Source organism: Panulirus ornatus, chromosome 71 (assembly GCF_036320965.1).
Source record: "Panulirus ornatus isolate Po-2019 chromosome 71, ASM3632096v1, whole genome shotgun sequence".
Classification (NCBI taxonomy): Eukaryota; Metazoa; Arthropoda; class Malacostraca; order Decapoda; family Palinuridae; genus Panulirus; species Panulirus ornatus.
The window spans coordinates 10,416,556-10,431,578 of record NC_092294.1 but is presented as its reverse complement, the minus strand read 5'-3'; the positions used below and the strand labels follow the sequence as shown (position 1 = coordinate 10,431,578).

General features: G+C 39.6%; 2 long non-coding RNA genes across 3 annotated transcripts; one reads left to right on the top strand and one right to left on the bottom strand.

Moving 5' to 3' along the window:
* The first annotated feature begins 666 nt into the window (after positions 1-666).
* On the top strand, positions 667-6,389 carry LOC139747904 (uncharacterized). Its single transcript, XR_011712459.1, has 2 exons — positions 667-2,019; positions 6,178-6,389. It is a non-coding gene; the product is annotated as an uncharacterized lncRNA (long non-coding RNA).
* Positions 6,390-6,538: 149 nt separating this feature from the next.
* On the bottom strand, positions 6,539-14,721 carry LOC139747905 (uncharacterized). Of its 2 annotated transcripts, none has more exons than XR_011712460.1 (3): positions 14,655-14,721; positions 11,661-11,806; positions 6,539-6,701 (listed from the first exon to the last, which is right to left on the bottom strand). It is a non-coding gene; the product is annotated as an uncharacterized lncRNA (long non-coding RNA). The 2 variants fall into 2 exon arrangements; XR_011712461.1 differs by having other exon boundaries at positions 14,559-14,678.
* Positions 14,722-15,023: the final 302 nt, after the last annotated feature.

The following is a 15,023-nucleotide window of genomic DNA, read 5'->3' as shown; positions in this document are numbered from 1 at the left end:
TAACAAACGGTTTACAGGCGACTTACGTAAGAATGGGAGTGAGTGTCTATTATAGTGGCAAAGATTCATACTGTCATGCACACAGACTTGTTACGGTTGGGTTATGCAAGAATGGTGAAAGAAACGACGACGCCGAATCACTGTGTCAAGTCCTTTTACAGCACAGTTTTATCCTACATACTTCGCCATGTACGATTGGTGAAAGAAAGTCGCCGGTGAAGGGGTGACAATTAGCGAGATAAGTGAGCGCGATGACTGCCCTAGAAGTTATAGCTTGTGCCGAGTGACTCGAGAGTGTGCATGACGCACGTTGAAAAGCAAAGGGAGATGAGCGTAATGCATTTGTAAGGCAAGCGTAATACATTTTATATTAAGATTACATGCAGGGATACACGAGACTGAATATACAAGATAAGGTAAGGTACTCCAATCACTTTTCTTAACTGCCAATCTCTACTTCTGCCTTTGCTATCAGCAGTCTGATCTACTGTCTTCCCCTTGGTACGTCCATACACATCTTCCTTCCAATTATCAACTTTCACTATCCAATCTTTGTGTCTACCCCCTGTTGTTACCTTGCACAGTAGTTAGCGTTTCCTGCACCACCCATTAAAATTGGGAATCTATGAAGAAATTTACTGACGCGCATGAATGGATTAACGAGATTACCACTGTCCCTACCTACTGTTTAGCGAACCCACGGGCAGGTGAACGGGCCTGCACTGAACAGCGAGGAAAGATGACCCTGTTAAGCTTGACTCTAGTCTGATACTGTAGCGAGACATCAAAGGTGTTGCAAAAGTGGAAGATCGTCTCGCGCGGCCGACAGTAAATTACCACTACTCTTAATCGGTGAGACGGGATCGGAGCTTCTCCAGGCGGGAGTGTCGCCTGTTTCTATCCCTAAGCAGCGGAAGGGCGATGACAGACCCGACTGAAAAAAAGGCTGCCGTCCTCTTGTCGGTACCCCTGCACTTGCCCGGCGTCCGTGGTGGAAGCTCTTGTACGGTTTGGTGCACAGTTGTGGTGCTGTTGGCGGTTGTATCCGGTTAGCTCTGGTGGTCAATGAAGGTAAGGGAAGTTGGCAAATTTGATCCGTAACTTAGGGACTGGGATTGGCTCGAGTCGGGCCAGTCGGTTCTGTGGGCACCCTTCCGAAAAGGTAGGTAGGAGGTTTGGCGGGCTGCAGTAGCTTTTGCCAGGTTCACCCAACTCGGCTGGCGCCAAGCGATCAACTCAGAAGTGGCACGGACCAGGGCAATCCAACTGTCTAATTAAGTGTAGCATTCCGATGGCCGCAGTTGATAATGACACAATGTGATGTCTGCCCAGTGCTCTCTGAATGTCAAAGTGAAGAGATTCATCCAAGCACGGATAAACGGCGGGAGTATGACGCGCATGACGAAATGACTACTGTCCCTATATGCTGTACCTACAGGCAAGGGAACGAGCCTGAACTAAACAGCAGGGAGAAAAGACCCCTGCTGAGCTTGACATCAAAGGTGTAGCATAAGTGGGAGGTTGTCTCGCGCCGCCGATAGCAAAATGCCGCTACGGAATCAGAGCTTCCCCAGGCAGGATTGTCGCCTGTTTCTAACGTTAAGCAGCGGAAGGGGGATGGCAGACCCGACTGAAAATAGCTGGCGTCCTCTCGTCGTTATCTCTGCACTTGCCCGGCATCCGTGGTGAAAGCTTTTGTACGGTTTGATGCACAGTTCTACCGCTGTTGGCTGTTGTGTCGTCAGGTTGGCTCCAGCGGTTGAGATGCCGCGAGTCAGCTGTTGTAGGTAAACAAATATGGAAAGAGGAAGTATGAGCTCGTCGTTCCACTCTCCACCAAACAGCAGCGTGTCTTGGTGGCGGAGAGGGCCCATTTCATCCAGTGCTAGAGCTAAGATTGAATACTAACCAACAAAAGAAAATATGGGAGGAGATAGCAGCTATATTTAACGCCAGGAGCTCAGAAGAGCCGCTTGCTACCCATCAACTGAAACATTCCTGGGACCACATAAAACGAAGGTAAGCAATTCATGCTTTATCGATTGTTTCTGTTTCTTTCTGAAATTGGTAATAATTAAGAAAATACACGCTTGGTAATCAAGAATTTAATAGAGAATGTATTTAAAAGTTGTATAAAGTGGGGAGGGCTATATAAGAACATAAGAATGAGGACACTGCAAGAGGCCTATTGGCCCACGCAAGGCAAGGTCCTGCGTTTGACCACCGCCTGAACCCACTAATTAACACATCTCACCTTCATTTAAAGCTACTTAACGACCTAGCTTCCATTTCTGTACTTGGCAGCTTGTTCCATAAATCTATTCCCGAACCAATATTTACCCACATCTGACCTGAATCTATTTTTTCTAATTAGAATCCATTATTTCTTGTCCTAATCCGATGGCACCATTCATCCATTTATAAAATTTCAATCATGTCCTCTCTAGCCCTCCCCTCTTATGTGAGTGTAAGTTTTGTCTTTTTAACCTTTCTTCATAAGTGAAATTCTTTATCAACAAGCAAAATATGAAAGAAATCTTACAGGAATAACTAAAGTGAAGCCCCATAGCAATGCTGGGTAAAAATCCATATAAGTTAGGTATAGCCTAGTCATTTAATTATCCAATCTAGGTGAGGTGAAGGAAGTTTTACCTTCTTCCTAAACTATTTTTTTTTTTTTTTTTTTTTATACTTTTTTATACTTTGTCCTAAACTATATGAATACAATATATATATATATATATATATATATATATATATATATATATATATATATATTGGAGCTTTGTATGACGAGGTATAAAAAAAGAAAAAAAAAAATATATATATATATATATTTATATATTTATTTATTTTGCTTTGTCGCTGTCTCCCGCGTTTGCGAGTTAGCGCAAGGAAACAGGTGAAAGAAATGGCCCAACCCACCCCCATACACATGTATATACATACACGTCCACACACGCAAATATACATACCCATACATCTCAATGTACACATATATATACACACACAGATACATACATATATACACATGCACACAATTCACACTGTCTGCCTTTATTCATTCCCATCGCCACCTCGCCACACATGGAATAACATCCCCCTCCCCCTCATGTGTGCGAGATAGCACTTGGAAAAGACAACAAAGGCCCCATTCGTTTACACTCTGTCTCTAGCAGTCATGCAATAATGCCCGAACCACAGCTCCCTTTCCACATCCAGGCCCCACAGAACTTTCCATGGTTTACCCCAGACGCTTCACATGCCCAGATTCAATCCATTGACAGCACGTCGACCCCGGTATACCACATCGATCCAGTTCACTCTATTCCTTTCCTGCCTTTCACCCTCCTGCATGTTCAGGCCCTGATCACTCAGAATCTTTTTCACTCCATCTTTCAACCTCCAATTTGGTCTCCCACTTCTCCTCGCTCCCTCCACCTCCGACACATATATCCTCTTGGTCAATCTTTCCTCACTCATTCTCTCCATGTGACCAAACCATTTCAAAACACCCTCTTCTGCTCTCTCAACCATGCTCTTTTTATTTCCACACATCTCTCTTACCCTTAGATTACTTACTCGATCAAACCACCTTACACCACATATTGTCCTCAAACATCTCATTTCCAGCACATCCATCCTCCTGCGCACAACTCTATCCATAGCCCACGCCTCGCAACCATACAACATTGTTGGAACCACTATTCCTTCACACATAGCCATTTTTGCTTTCGGTGATAATGTTCTCGACTTCCACACATTCTTCAAGACTCCCAGGATTTTCGCCCCCTCCTCCACCCTATGATTCACTTCCGCTTCCATGGTTCCATCCGCTGCCAGATCCACTCCCAGATATCTAAAACACTTTTCTTCCTCCAGTTTTTCTCCATTCAAACTTACCTCCCAATTGACTTGACCCTCAACCCTACTGTACCTAATAACCTTGCTCTTATTCACATTAACTCTTAACTTTCTTCTTTCACACACTTTACCAAACTCAGTCACCAGCTTCTGCAGTTTCTCACATGAATCAGCCACCAGCGCTGTATCATCAGCGAACAACAACTGACTCACTTCCCAAGCTCTCTCATCCCCAACAGACTGCATACTTGCCCCTCTTTCCAAAACTCTTGCATTCACCACCCTAACAACCCCATCCATAAACAAATTAAACAACCATGGAGACATCACACACCCCTGCCACAAACCTACATTCACTGAGAACCAATCACTTTCCTCTCTTCCTACACGTACACATGCCTTACATCCTCGATAAAAACTTTTCACTGCTTCTAACAACTTGCCTCCCACTCCATATATTCTTAATACCATCCACAGAGCATCTCTATCAACTCTATCATATTCCTTCTCCAGATCCATAAATGCTACATACAAATCCATTTGCTTTTCTAAGTATTTTTCACATACATTCTTCAAAGCAAACACCTGATCCACACATCCTCTACCACTTCTGAAACCACACTGCTCTTCCCCAAATCTGATGCTCTGTACATGCCTTCACCCTCTCAATCAATATCCTCCCATATAATTTACCAGGAATACTCAACAAACTTATACCTCTGTAATTTGACCACTCACCTTTGTCCCCTTTGCCTTTGTACAATGGCACTATGCAGGCGTTCTGCCAATCCTGATAGTGTAGCATGAGGAAAATTGAAGTTTGAATAGTGAAAAAATCTTAAATTCAAGGATTTGAATTATAAAGGATAAACTGGATAAACCTAGATGTACACACGAATGAGAACTCATGGAAATTCTAGTTCCCAGAATGCGTAAGTTTTTTCGTGCCAACATGCATCAAAGTTCACGAGTCACAGCTGCAAACATGCCATTACAGTTTATTCTAATCTTCAAACACAGTAGCCGTGAAGTTGTAAACAGTATCTATAGACCTGCCTTAGAAAGTGATCACATGGTGCCTGAGACAAATTATATAGTGGAAAAGGAGTGTTTAAAGATAGAGATGATTTAGATATGAACAAAGTAAAGGAAGGACAACTATGAAGACAAACACTTACTCAAAGGAGCTGGATCAAGAAGCCAGACTCCAAATTTTGCAAATGAGCAGTTATAACAATTTCTGCAGAAACTACTACAAGGGAGCAACAAATTGTGTTCCAGCATGAGGGAGAAGAGGGAATCAAAGAAAAGAATCAATGTTTAAATAGAAGGTTTAAACAAGCAAAGAAACACATTCACCATAGAGGAGATACAGAGGTCTAGCAACTTATGCGTAATACAAAAGGGGCAGAAACTGTTCCAACCGAGTCAAGATGTGGGGTACAAACAATGTTATTGTAAAATCAAAGTATCACCCAAAAGTATCATAAAGGGTAAGTTTTGGAAAATGCATAAATATTCAGATTATAGAGGTAAGATGTAGAAATTATTCATACACAAGAGGGCATATATGGAGAGAAGAACAAAGGCTCTCAAGTGTGTTTATCCTGTAAGATTTGTTTGCTCTACTGCTAGCAGTAAGGAAGGGGATGGGTGGAAGTATTCCAAGAAAATACTGAAGTCAGGGCCTCTGAGAGGAATTTTATCATGGGGTACAAAGTTTCTTTTGGGTCCCCTTCTCTTCTCTGTTAGTCATCTTGTTTTTATCCACTACAGTTTTATGCCATGAGCTGTAAGGCCAAAAAGGGTATGGAAGATGAGAGAGGGTGGAATGGAGCGCTTGTTGATTTTCTCCCTTTTCTGAGATCACAGGAAATTCCCGGGCCCCCCTTTTGGATCCCCTGCACCCCTCTCTCAGAGGCCCAATAAGCAAATAACATTTTTACCTCTGAACTACTTTTAACTGTTTTTACCTATGAACTTTCTTTTAAGTGAAGACTATTTACTTATGAAATAATTATGGAAAGAGTGTATGTAATATAAAAAGTAAGCTTTAATTTTCCATCCTAAGGGAGTGGCCAGTTCTACAGTTGAGATCTTTTTTGACTGATTGTTAAACACTGTGGTAGGTTCAGGGTTATCACCACTGTACTTGATTTAAATGATATTTGGCATTATCTAGTTTAGTTAACCCTGTTTACTAAGACTAAAGACTTTAGCCACTGCAATATATGACCAAAATTCATGAGATATTACATTGACATCTACTAAGAGCCATGAAGCAAAATTAAGTACTGAAAATACTCTTACTAGGTTCCAGACTTGATGATGCCATCCTGAAGGAACAAATATAGTTTCACCCTGCTCCTGAATGACCTCCACACGGCCTATTGCTGAAGGTGCTTTTGGATGCTTAGAGGCATCACTGAGGATAACAAAGTAAATGTATAACTATTCAATTTCTTTCTGTCTTCTGTGTTTTCACAAATTTCATTAAATATCTGTAAATAGAAGGTTAAAAAGAACTTATTTTTCCTTTGGTTTTGTATGCACGTTTTTAATACCATTCTGAAGTCAAAAATAATACATATGTACCATACAATACAACATTTAGCTCATGTAAACAGATATTTTAAATATATTACTCAAGGCCTCTTTGAAAACAAAAAAGAGTAAGATTACACCTCAGTTCAGCAGAATCTACATCATATATGGGTGTGCCAAATGGGTCTCGTAAAAACTGATCTTCTCCTGGAGGGCAAAATACCCATCTTTTCCGGCCACAAACATTGGCTGACCAACTATATGATCGGAAGACATCGGCATGAAATGGTGTCCTGAAACAAATTATATTTCTTGATACAGGTATAACAACAAAAACCTGGACATCAGAAATCTAGAAACAAACAAGTAAGATCTTTAATTCAATATGCCTATCCAAGTTACAGAAAAAACAAGTAAAAATGGTAAGTGGTTTGGCAACTATAAACACCCATGGTCCACATCATGTTCAAGCACAGAAACAACAACTACATTATGCTACCTGATCTCGTAACATTATATACATCTTTTTCTTTCAAACTATTTGCCATTTCCCACGTTAGCAAGGTAGCGTTAAGAACAGAGGACTGGGCCTCTGAGGGAATATCCTCACCTGGCCCCCTTCTCTGTTCCTTCTTTTGGAAAATTGAAAAAAAAAAAAAAAGAGGGGAGGATTTCCAGCCCCCTGCTCCCTCCCCTTTTAGTCGCCTTCTACGACACGCAGGGAATACGTGGGGAGTATCCTTTCTCCCTAGTAAAAGACAACAAAGGCCACATTCATTCACACTCAGTCTCTAGCTGTCATGTATAATGCACCGAAACCACAGCTCCCTTTCCACATCCAGGCCCCACAAAACTTTCCATGGTTTACTCCAGATGCTTCACATACCCTGGTTCAATCCATTGACAATATATATGCATATATGAGTGGATGGACCATTCTTCGTCTGTTTTCTGGCGCTAGTTCACTTGACGTGAGAAACAGCGATCAAGCATGAATATATATTTGTAAATGCAACCTAGTTTACACCTAGAATGTGCATATTTGTGTGATTATCTATTTGTAATCACTGTATGATAAAGGGATGGAGATTTACACTCATGGGGCCACATCAATTAAACTGCTTGTACCATTCAATCTTATTCTGTCCACATTTAGTTTCCTTACTTAGCTTTTACTATTCATCCATAAATTTTTTTATCAGAGGTATTTCTTCATTTTCTTATAATTTGCTTTTAATACTCCATGTGTGTGTATGCACAATAATCAGTTATTTACAGGGAGAGAGCTTTTTTTTTCTGCGTGTATGTTTATATGTGCATGAGTGTGTTTTTGCATGGCTTTGTGTATTTGTGGGGAAGGGTTATAGCAAAGATGATAAAAGATAGACTGCAAAATGGAGGTAATACAGCTAGTTTTACATCTAGTTCTCAAAAGATTTCTCAGCTAATTCCCCACCTGCATACAAAGCCACTAAGGATTCAAAGAGGACATCTTCAATTGAAGGTTTGGATACAACAATTTATGAAGAATTAAATTTCTACAATGTGACTGAAAGTGTGTGAAAAACGAAGGCTTCTGATTCCTATCCAGTCAAAGAAGCTGGACACTGACATGGAAAGCTCAGTTATCTCTACCTGTCTTTAGCATGCCAATAAATTATAGATGAAATGGTTATCATGTCATTATTCCCATAATGGAGTCATTTCCCAGTTTAAACATTAAATAATCACCAAACAATACCATCCAGATAAAGAGAAGCTTACCAACATATTGTACAGGGCTGTATAGGTAGATGGTGCATACAACTTCCAAAGATCCTCTCTCTCTCACTGTGTAAGTTAGTCCTTCTACACAAAACTTATTGTCTATGCTTGGTAGTTCTTAAGGAATATATGCCTATCTGAAAGTGTACTTATTTATAACTACCCCAGGATCAATTTCTATGACAAGTCCTGGTGTTACTCAGGATCTCTTTCTAGAGGTTCCGCAGCTGAATACTGAGATACTTCCAGTGGCAGGGAAACGTGAACTCCTTTGGAGTGAAAGTTCTTTGACGAGACTACTCCTAATGAAAGAGCTTCACCAAAGGTGACTTTTCACTTGCGATTATATACATTCCATCTCTTTATATATAAGCAGTACACATCCATGGCTATACCAGGTATCCATTCATAGTGGCAGTTGCTCTACAGTATCCGGGACTTAAACCTGGGCAATACTAACCACTGCACTAAGGGAGGGGCTCCCTGTTCTTCATTTAATTCAAGTAAAAATCTAAGAGAAGTCACTGTCTGCGAGGGCAAAGATGGGTATGTCGTAAGGCATAGTAGTCCTTATAATGTTGGATGGATATGAGACATGGGTCATAGATAAAAGGAAGCCTCGAAGATGGTGGATGTATTCCACAGATTTTAATCAGGCTTATTCATATAGTGACCCTTACAAGATATTGTACTCTCAGTTTCTATGAAAAAGTCATACAGAATGTAACTGATCTGTGTTCAATCTAAGGTGTAACAAGTATTTGCCTTTGATAATAAATTCTAACTTATTGTAATACAATATATCAGTTTTAATCAAGACTAATAGTTCCAACTTGAAAAGATATTTATCGTTCATATCTGGAAGCATTAAGGAATATGTGAAAAAAGTGGTCATTATCTGGATGACCTAAGATGGGCATGTGTGAAGGTAAAACAACTGTGACTGTTGTACAGGGCACAAAACATGAGTTGTAGATGAGGGTGATGAAATATCTGAGGGATGATGTAGGTTGATGAAGTACAACATTATAGGCTACAAGAGAGGTGTGCTGATAAGAGGAGTACATTTGAGACTTGAAGAAAGTGTGCTGAAATGGTTTGAAAATATGTTTACCAAATGGCGTCCTAGCTTCGTCTCTTCGATGTATATCAACTGACTGTTATATTTCTCTCTTGTGTCTCCCCTGATGATGTGATTATTACATGAAAGTGCACTTGGGAACTTTTCGTGTTTCATTTTCCCCGTGGACTCGTAGGAATATCTTGATCACGCGCAAAATTGTGATCCTTTCCAATATGTAGAGGATGAGAGAGGATAGGTTGACAAAAAGGTTATATGTGTCAGAAGTGGAGGGGAAAAGGAGAAAGAGGGGACTTAACTGGAGATGGAAGGATGGAGAAAATAAGGTTTTTAAGTACTTGAGGCCTGAACATGCAGGAGAGTGTAAGGCATGCAAGGGAAAGTGTGAACTGGAGCATGTGATGTACAGGGGATGATGTGCTGTTAAAGGGCTGAACAAGGGCATATGAATAGGCTGGGGGAAACCAAGGAAAGATCTGTGGGGCCTCATTGTGGATAGGAAGCTGTGGTTTTAGTGCATCACACATGAAAGCCAGAGAATGGATGCGACCAAATGAGAACAAGGCCATTTCCTTGTCTGTTCCTGATAGATTTATACGATGGATCATAAATACCCAAAATTCTACATCAGGTTGCAGTAGTCAGTCTTTAAATCTTTGACAGAAAAAAAATACATAATTCCACACCTTTGCATATAATACTCATATCTAGTGGCATGATAATATACTCTACTGACTTCAGTGCCCATCAGCACATCATCAACAACCTTCAGGAGTGGACTATGGCCAAAGACATCACCATTAACCACACCGAGACTGATGATGCACATCGTCCTGGATGCTTGGTTGTTTTCTTTTTTAAGGCACCACAGTGTAGATGCAGATATGGTTGCATGATGGTAAGAGCCTTGAGCACGAAGGTATGACCCTTGATCACGATAGTATGACCCTTAATCTGATATCACACTAGACTCTGACATCCACCATGTGGTCAGAGGCTTCAAACTTCTTGGTGTCACGATACATGACAATTTAAACTGGAAGAGTCGTCATCACCATCATCAAGTCTTTCTCAACTCTGTACCATATCCACCAACTGAAACCACTAGGTGTCCCACCAACTGAGCTCAGGAATGTCTATATCTTCTCCATTCTACCTAAACTCACCTATGCCTCCCTTGCCTGGTCCTGCTCAATAACTGCTACAGAGAGGGACCAACTAGAAAGAATACAGAAATGGACAAGCAGAGTCATCCAGGGCCCTTATTACACTACCTACAAAGAGGCACTCATTTTACCGAATCTGTCTACCATTGACCTACAACAGCAGCTCATATGGCAGTTTGGCAATAAACTGCTAACACCCCCATCACGAAGATCTCTCCATGATGCCCCTCCAGCTAGGACCGCCATTTGCCATTACAATCAACTTGTAATCAGAGTTCATACAGACAGATATAAGAACAGTACTATACCTTCCATTGTTAACTTCATAAATAATCTATGAACAAATACACAGCTATGCAAGTGAACAGCTCAGTTTCCTGTTAGTTTGGCTAGGTGGTATGTCCTGTATTACTGTAACTACTCATCACTTAATGCTCCATCAAGCCATAAGTTATAATACATAACATTACCTCTGTAAACATAGTTTTGTATCTGCCACTGTGGCTATCTACATTTACCTCACCCATATGCTTATCCAAAGTGTGGAAGTAGCCAGCTCAACCTAATCTTAAGCTCTTGTACGATTAGTTAACTAGTATTTATCACAGCTTCCCAGTTCTGTAACATTTGTAATACCTCAACTGTGTATTTTCAGCCAAATGCTACTTATGAGTTTGAGGTGTGAAACAAATCATATTTCATTATCAAATCTGAATCCCTTTACAAATGACAAAAAAATACATTTGTCTACTTAATGCAATATCATCCTTAAAAGATGGATGACCTTACAGGGAAATGGAATGTCCATGGAATTTAGAAAAAATTCAGCATGGGTCAATTTGCTTCAGTTAACTTACATTTGGTTATGCAAAGACTGAAAGCATATGCACATCATACACTCTAAACTATGTATAAGGTACCATTAACAATCTTGAAATGCACATCATACACTCCAAAGTATGTATAAGGTACCATTAACAATCTTAAAAATAAGACATTAGTGTAATATTTCCATAATCAGATTCAAATGGTTTATATCAGAGGTTAAAACTGTACAAAGCCAACTGAAACATCACAGAAGTTTTAAAATTTTACTCAGTATTAATGAAGATTCTCAAAGTGGAATTTGTCAAAATTGTAGCTGATAGAAAAATCGTTTGAGTTACTATCCACAAAATTCTAGCATTTGCATAAAATTCCAAAGAGTTAGTTTTGATCACTCTACTTAGAATGTTACTCACCAGCTTCCCTTTGGCCCAATATATACAAACTGATAATCATCCTGGATATCCTCCCTGACTTCCCAGAATTCATTCAACCAATCAGATGCAAAATACTGGGGTGTATAAGCACGATAATTTGGGAACGCTCGCACAAAGTGCCAGTCCTGAAAAGGTTGCAATGACATTAGACAATGCAACCAATTTTACTCCAAAATGTGTATGCATTTTGCATATTCCTCATAACTCATATGGAGAGAATGAGTTGGGAAAGTATGACAAAGAGGATATATGTGTTAGAAGTGGAGGGAACAAGGAGAATGAGGAAACCATACTGGAGATGGAAGGATGGGGTGAAAAAGATTTTGGGGCCTGAACATGCTCGAGAGAGAAAGGAGTGCAGAGGATAATGTGAATTGGAACAATGTGATATACAGGGGTAGATGTGCTCTTAAATGGACTGAACTGGGTCATGTACAGTATCTGAGGTAAACCATGGAAAGGTCTGTGGGGCCTGGTTGTGGATAGGGAGCTGTGGTTTTGGTGCACTAGACATGACAGCTAGAGAATGAATGTGACTGGATGTGGCCTTTCTTCTTCTGTTCCTGGCGCTAACTTGCTAATGCAGGAAACAGCAATTAAGTATGAAAAAACTATATATTGTATACCATTTTTCCTTCTTTCATACTTGTTCTCTGTTTCCTACAGTTTTGAGGTAACATCTGGAATACATAAAGAAAAGGCCTCATTTGCTCACTTTTATTCTCCAGCTGTCATGTGTAACATTACATATTAATCCATGTATACATCATTGCTTCATAATGTGATGATGGTATAAGATTTGTAATCTGGCATACAAAGAATTATGCAGCAATCTTTTGTGAACAAATGAATTTAAAAAAGAAATGAAAAACTGTCACAAATTGATGAATAATCACTTTGTAACGATGAAGATGTAATAACATTAGGTAGGAGCCTCTGCAATCACTGTGCTAGACTTGCCATCTGCCAGTGACCTGTTAAGGGTGAGGCACTAAAAGCTAAAAAGCGGCACAGAGTTCTTTAGTTATGGAGACTCAGTTGCTGTGGCCACCCCTATGAGGGAGTTCCAATTGGAAAAGGTGTAAAATATCTAAATAAATAATTAGATTTACAATTTGATATTCAAAGCATTAGAGAGCAACCATTTATAACACATTAAAGGCAATAAAGAAATAAAAAGTCTCAAATTGATTATCATAATTAACATTTATACACTAGTGATGTTGATGGATCATGTGTAACACAGCCATAATGTAGCTCGTGCATGATACTCAAATCTGTTTCAGGAATGGAGGGAACAAGGACAAGGGGGAGACCAAGCTGAAGATGGAAGGATGGAGTGAAGAAATTTTGAGTGATTGGGGCCCAAACATGCAGGAGGGTGAAAGGCGTGCAAAGGATAGAGTAAATTGGAATGATGTTGAATACTGGGTTCAACATACTGTTAATGGATTGGACCAGGGCATGTGCAGTGGCTGAGGTAAAACATAGAAAGGTCTCGAGCTGTGGTTTTAGTGCATTACAATGACAGCTAGGGAATGGATGTGAGCAAATGCAGCCTTTCTCTCTCTGTTCCTGGTGCTACCTCACTAACTCGGGTAATGACAATCAAGTATGAATTGAAAACTTTACCATTTTTTTCAGTAATCAAAATAAAACTCAACAGTGCAGACAGAAAATCAAACTGCTCTGGCAACAGTGAATGAGGTAAGTTATAAATAGATTATAAAACAGCTTAAAGTTCAATAATATCACAAAATAAGAAATTCTCTACAGTATCAAAAATCATACCATATCCAAGTAGACATGTAAGCATCCTTTGGAAATGTATTATGAGTAAATCCTTGCTTCTCATATATAAATTCCCATTTCAGTTAACAGATATTTGTTGTAAAATGCACAGGAGGTTATTGAACTGAGATTTTCTTCATACAGTGGAATATGTCCTTCAAACTGCCTATTGCAGAATACTACTATCTCCCATTTAAGTATGACAGAGAAAGAAAAATACCAAGAGAGATTGAGTGCAGATGGAAAGGGTGAGAGCAGATGACATAAGGGGAGTGGGGGAGGAATGGGATGTATTTAGGGAAGCATTGGTGGCTTGCACAAGAAATGGCTGTGGCATATGAAAGGTCTCAGGAGGTTAGAAAGGGCAGTAGTGGTGGATGATGAAGACATAAGATTGAGAGGCATTTGGACGATTTTTGCAGGGAAATACTGCAAATGACTGGAAGATGTATAAAAGAAAGAGGCAAGAGGTCAAGAGGAAGGTGCAAGAGGTGTAAAAGAGGGCAAATGAGAATTGGGGTGAGAGAGTATCATTAAATTTTAGGGAGAGTAAAATGATGTTTTGGAAGGAAGTAATCAAAGCGGGTAAGAACTGCTATAACCAGTATTGCAAAGTATAAAGTACTGAAGAACAAGCAGAAAGAAATCCGATATAAGGAATACATGCAGAAAGAAGAGATATAAATGAGGGAGAAAATGTTACATTATACATAGAACTAGCTTGATTTTGATATGAGAAAGACAAAACATTTTGTTCAGATGAGCACCCATAACTGTTAAGGAAATAACGAGAAAGTAAAAATATGAGAACAACCAGACGAAAATTTGTTGGAAATATCTACTTTGTGAAGTACCTTCATTCTTCTCTGATATTTGAGTATCTTAGATATAAGAATCTTAATCAGTGGAAAATTCATTACTTTTGTGTCCATTGAACACACATGGAAGCTGATTTGGACATACTATTTTCTTAAACATATACTAGTTTGTTAGTATTTTTCCTGTATAAGGCATACATCAGAGAATTGTGCCGTGAAATAGGAGCGAGGACGTAATAAGCGAGGAATTAATATAAACTTGCAGCACCTCTCCATAAACAGTATAATTTGTTTCTGTAGTTCGCTCACATGGCTTCATAAACAATGTAAACTCTGTATCATGTCAAGATAACCTGAAACTAACAGGATTTCCCAGTTAGAAAGTATGTTCCTCAGCATTATAATAACGTTCGAAATTTCCTGTTGAGGAACTTTCGCAAATGCCTCTAGACCAAAGAAATGTTGCGCCTGTTACTTCAGATTGGTCAGTGTCATATTCCAATTGTTTAAATAGTTATTTTGTGTCAAGAAATATAAAGATTGCCTATGATATGTATATTCGGGTAAAATGATTGTTTTTATCTTGGAATGAATGCAGCTCTGCCCGGGGGGAGGGGGGAGGTCGGACAACAAAACCCTTGTTATTCATTCACTTATTTTCTTGGACACATTTTACTGTTACTTATCATAGCAGGATAGCGCTGCTGTCGTGGTCCTTAACATCATATTTTAA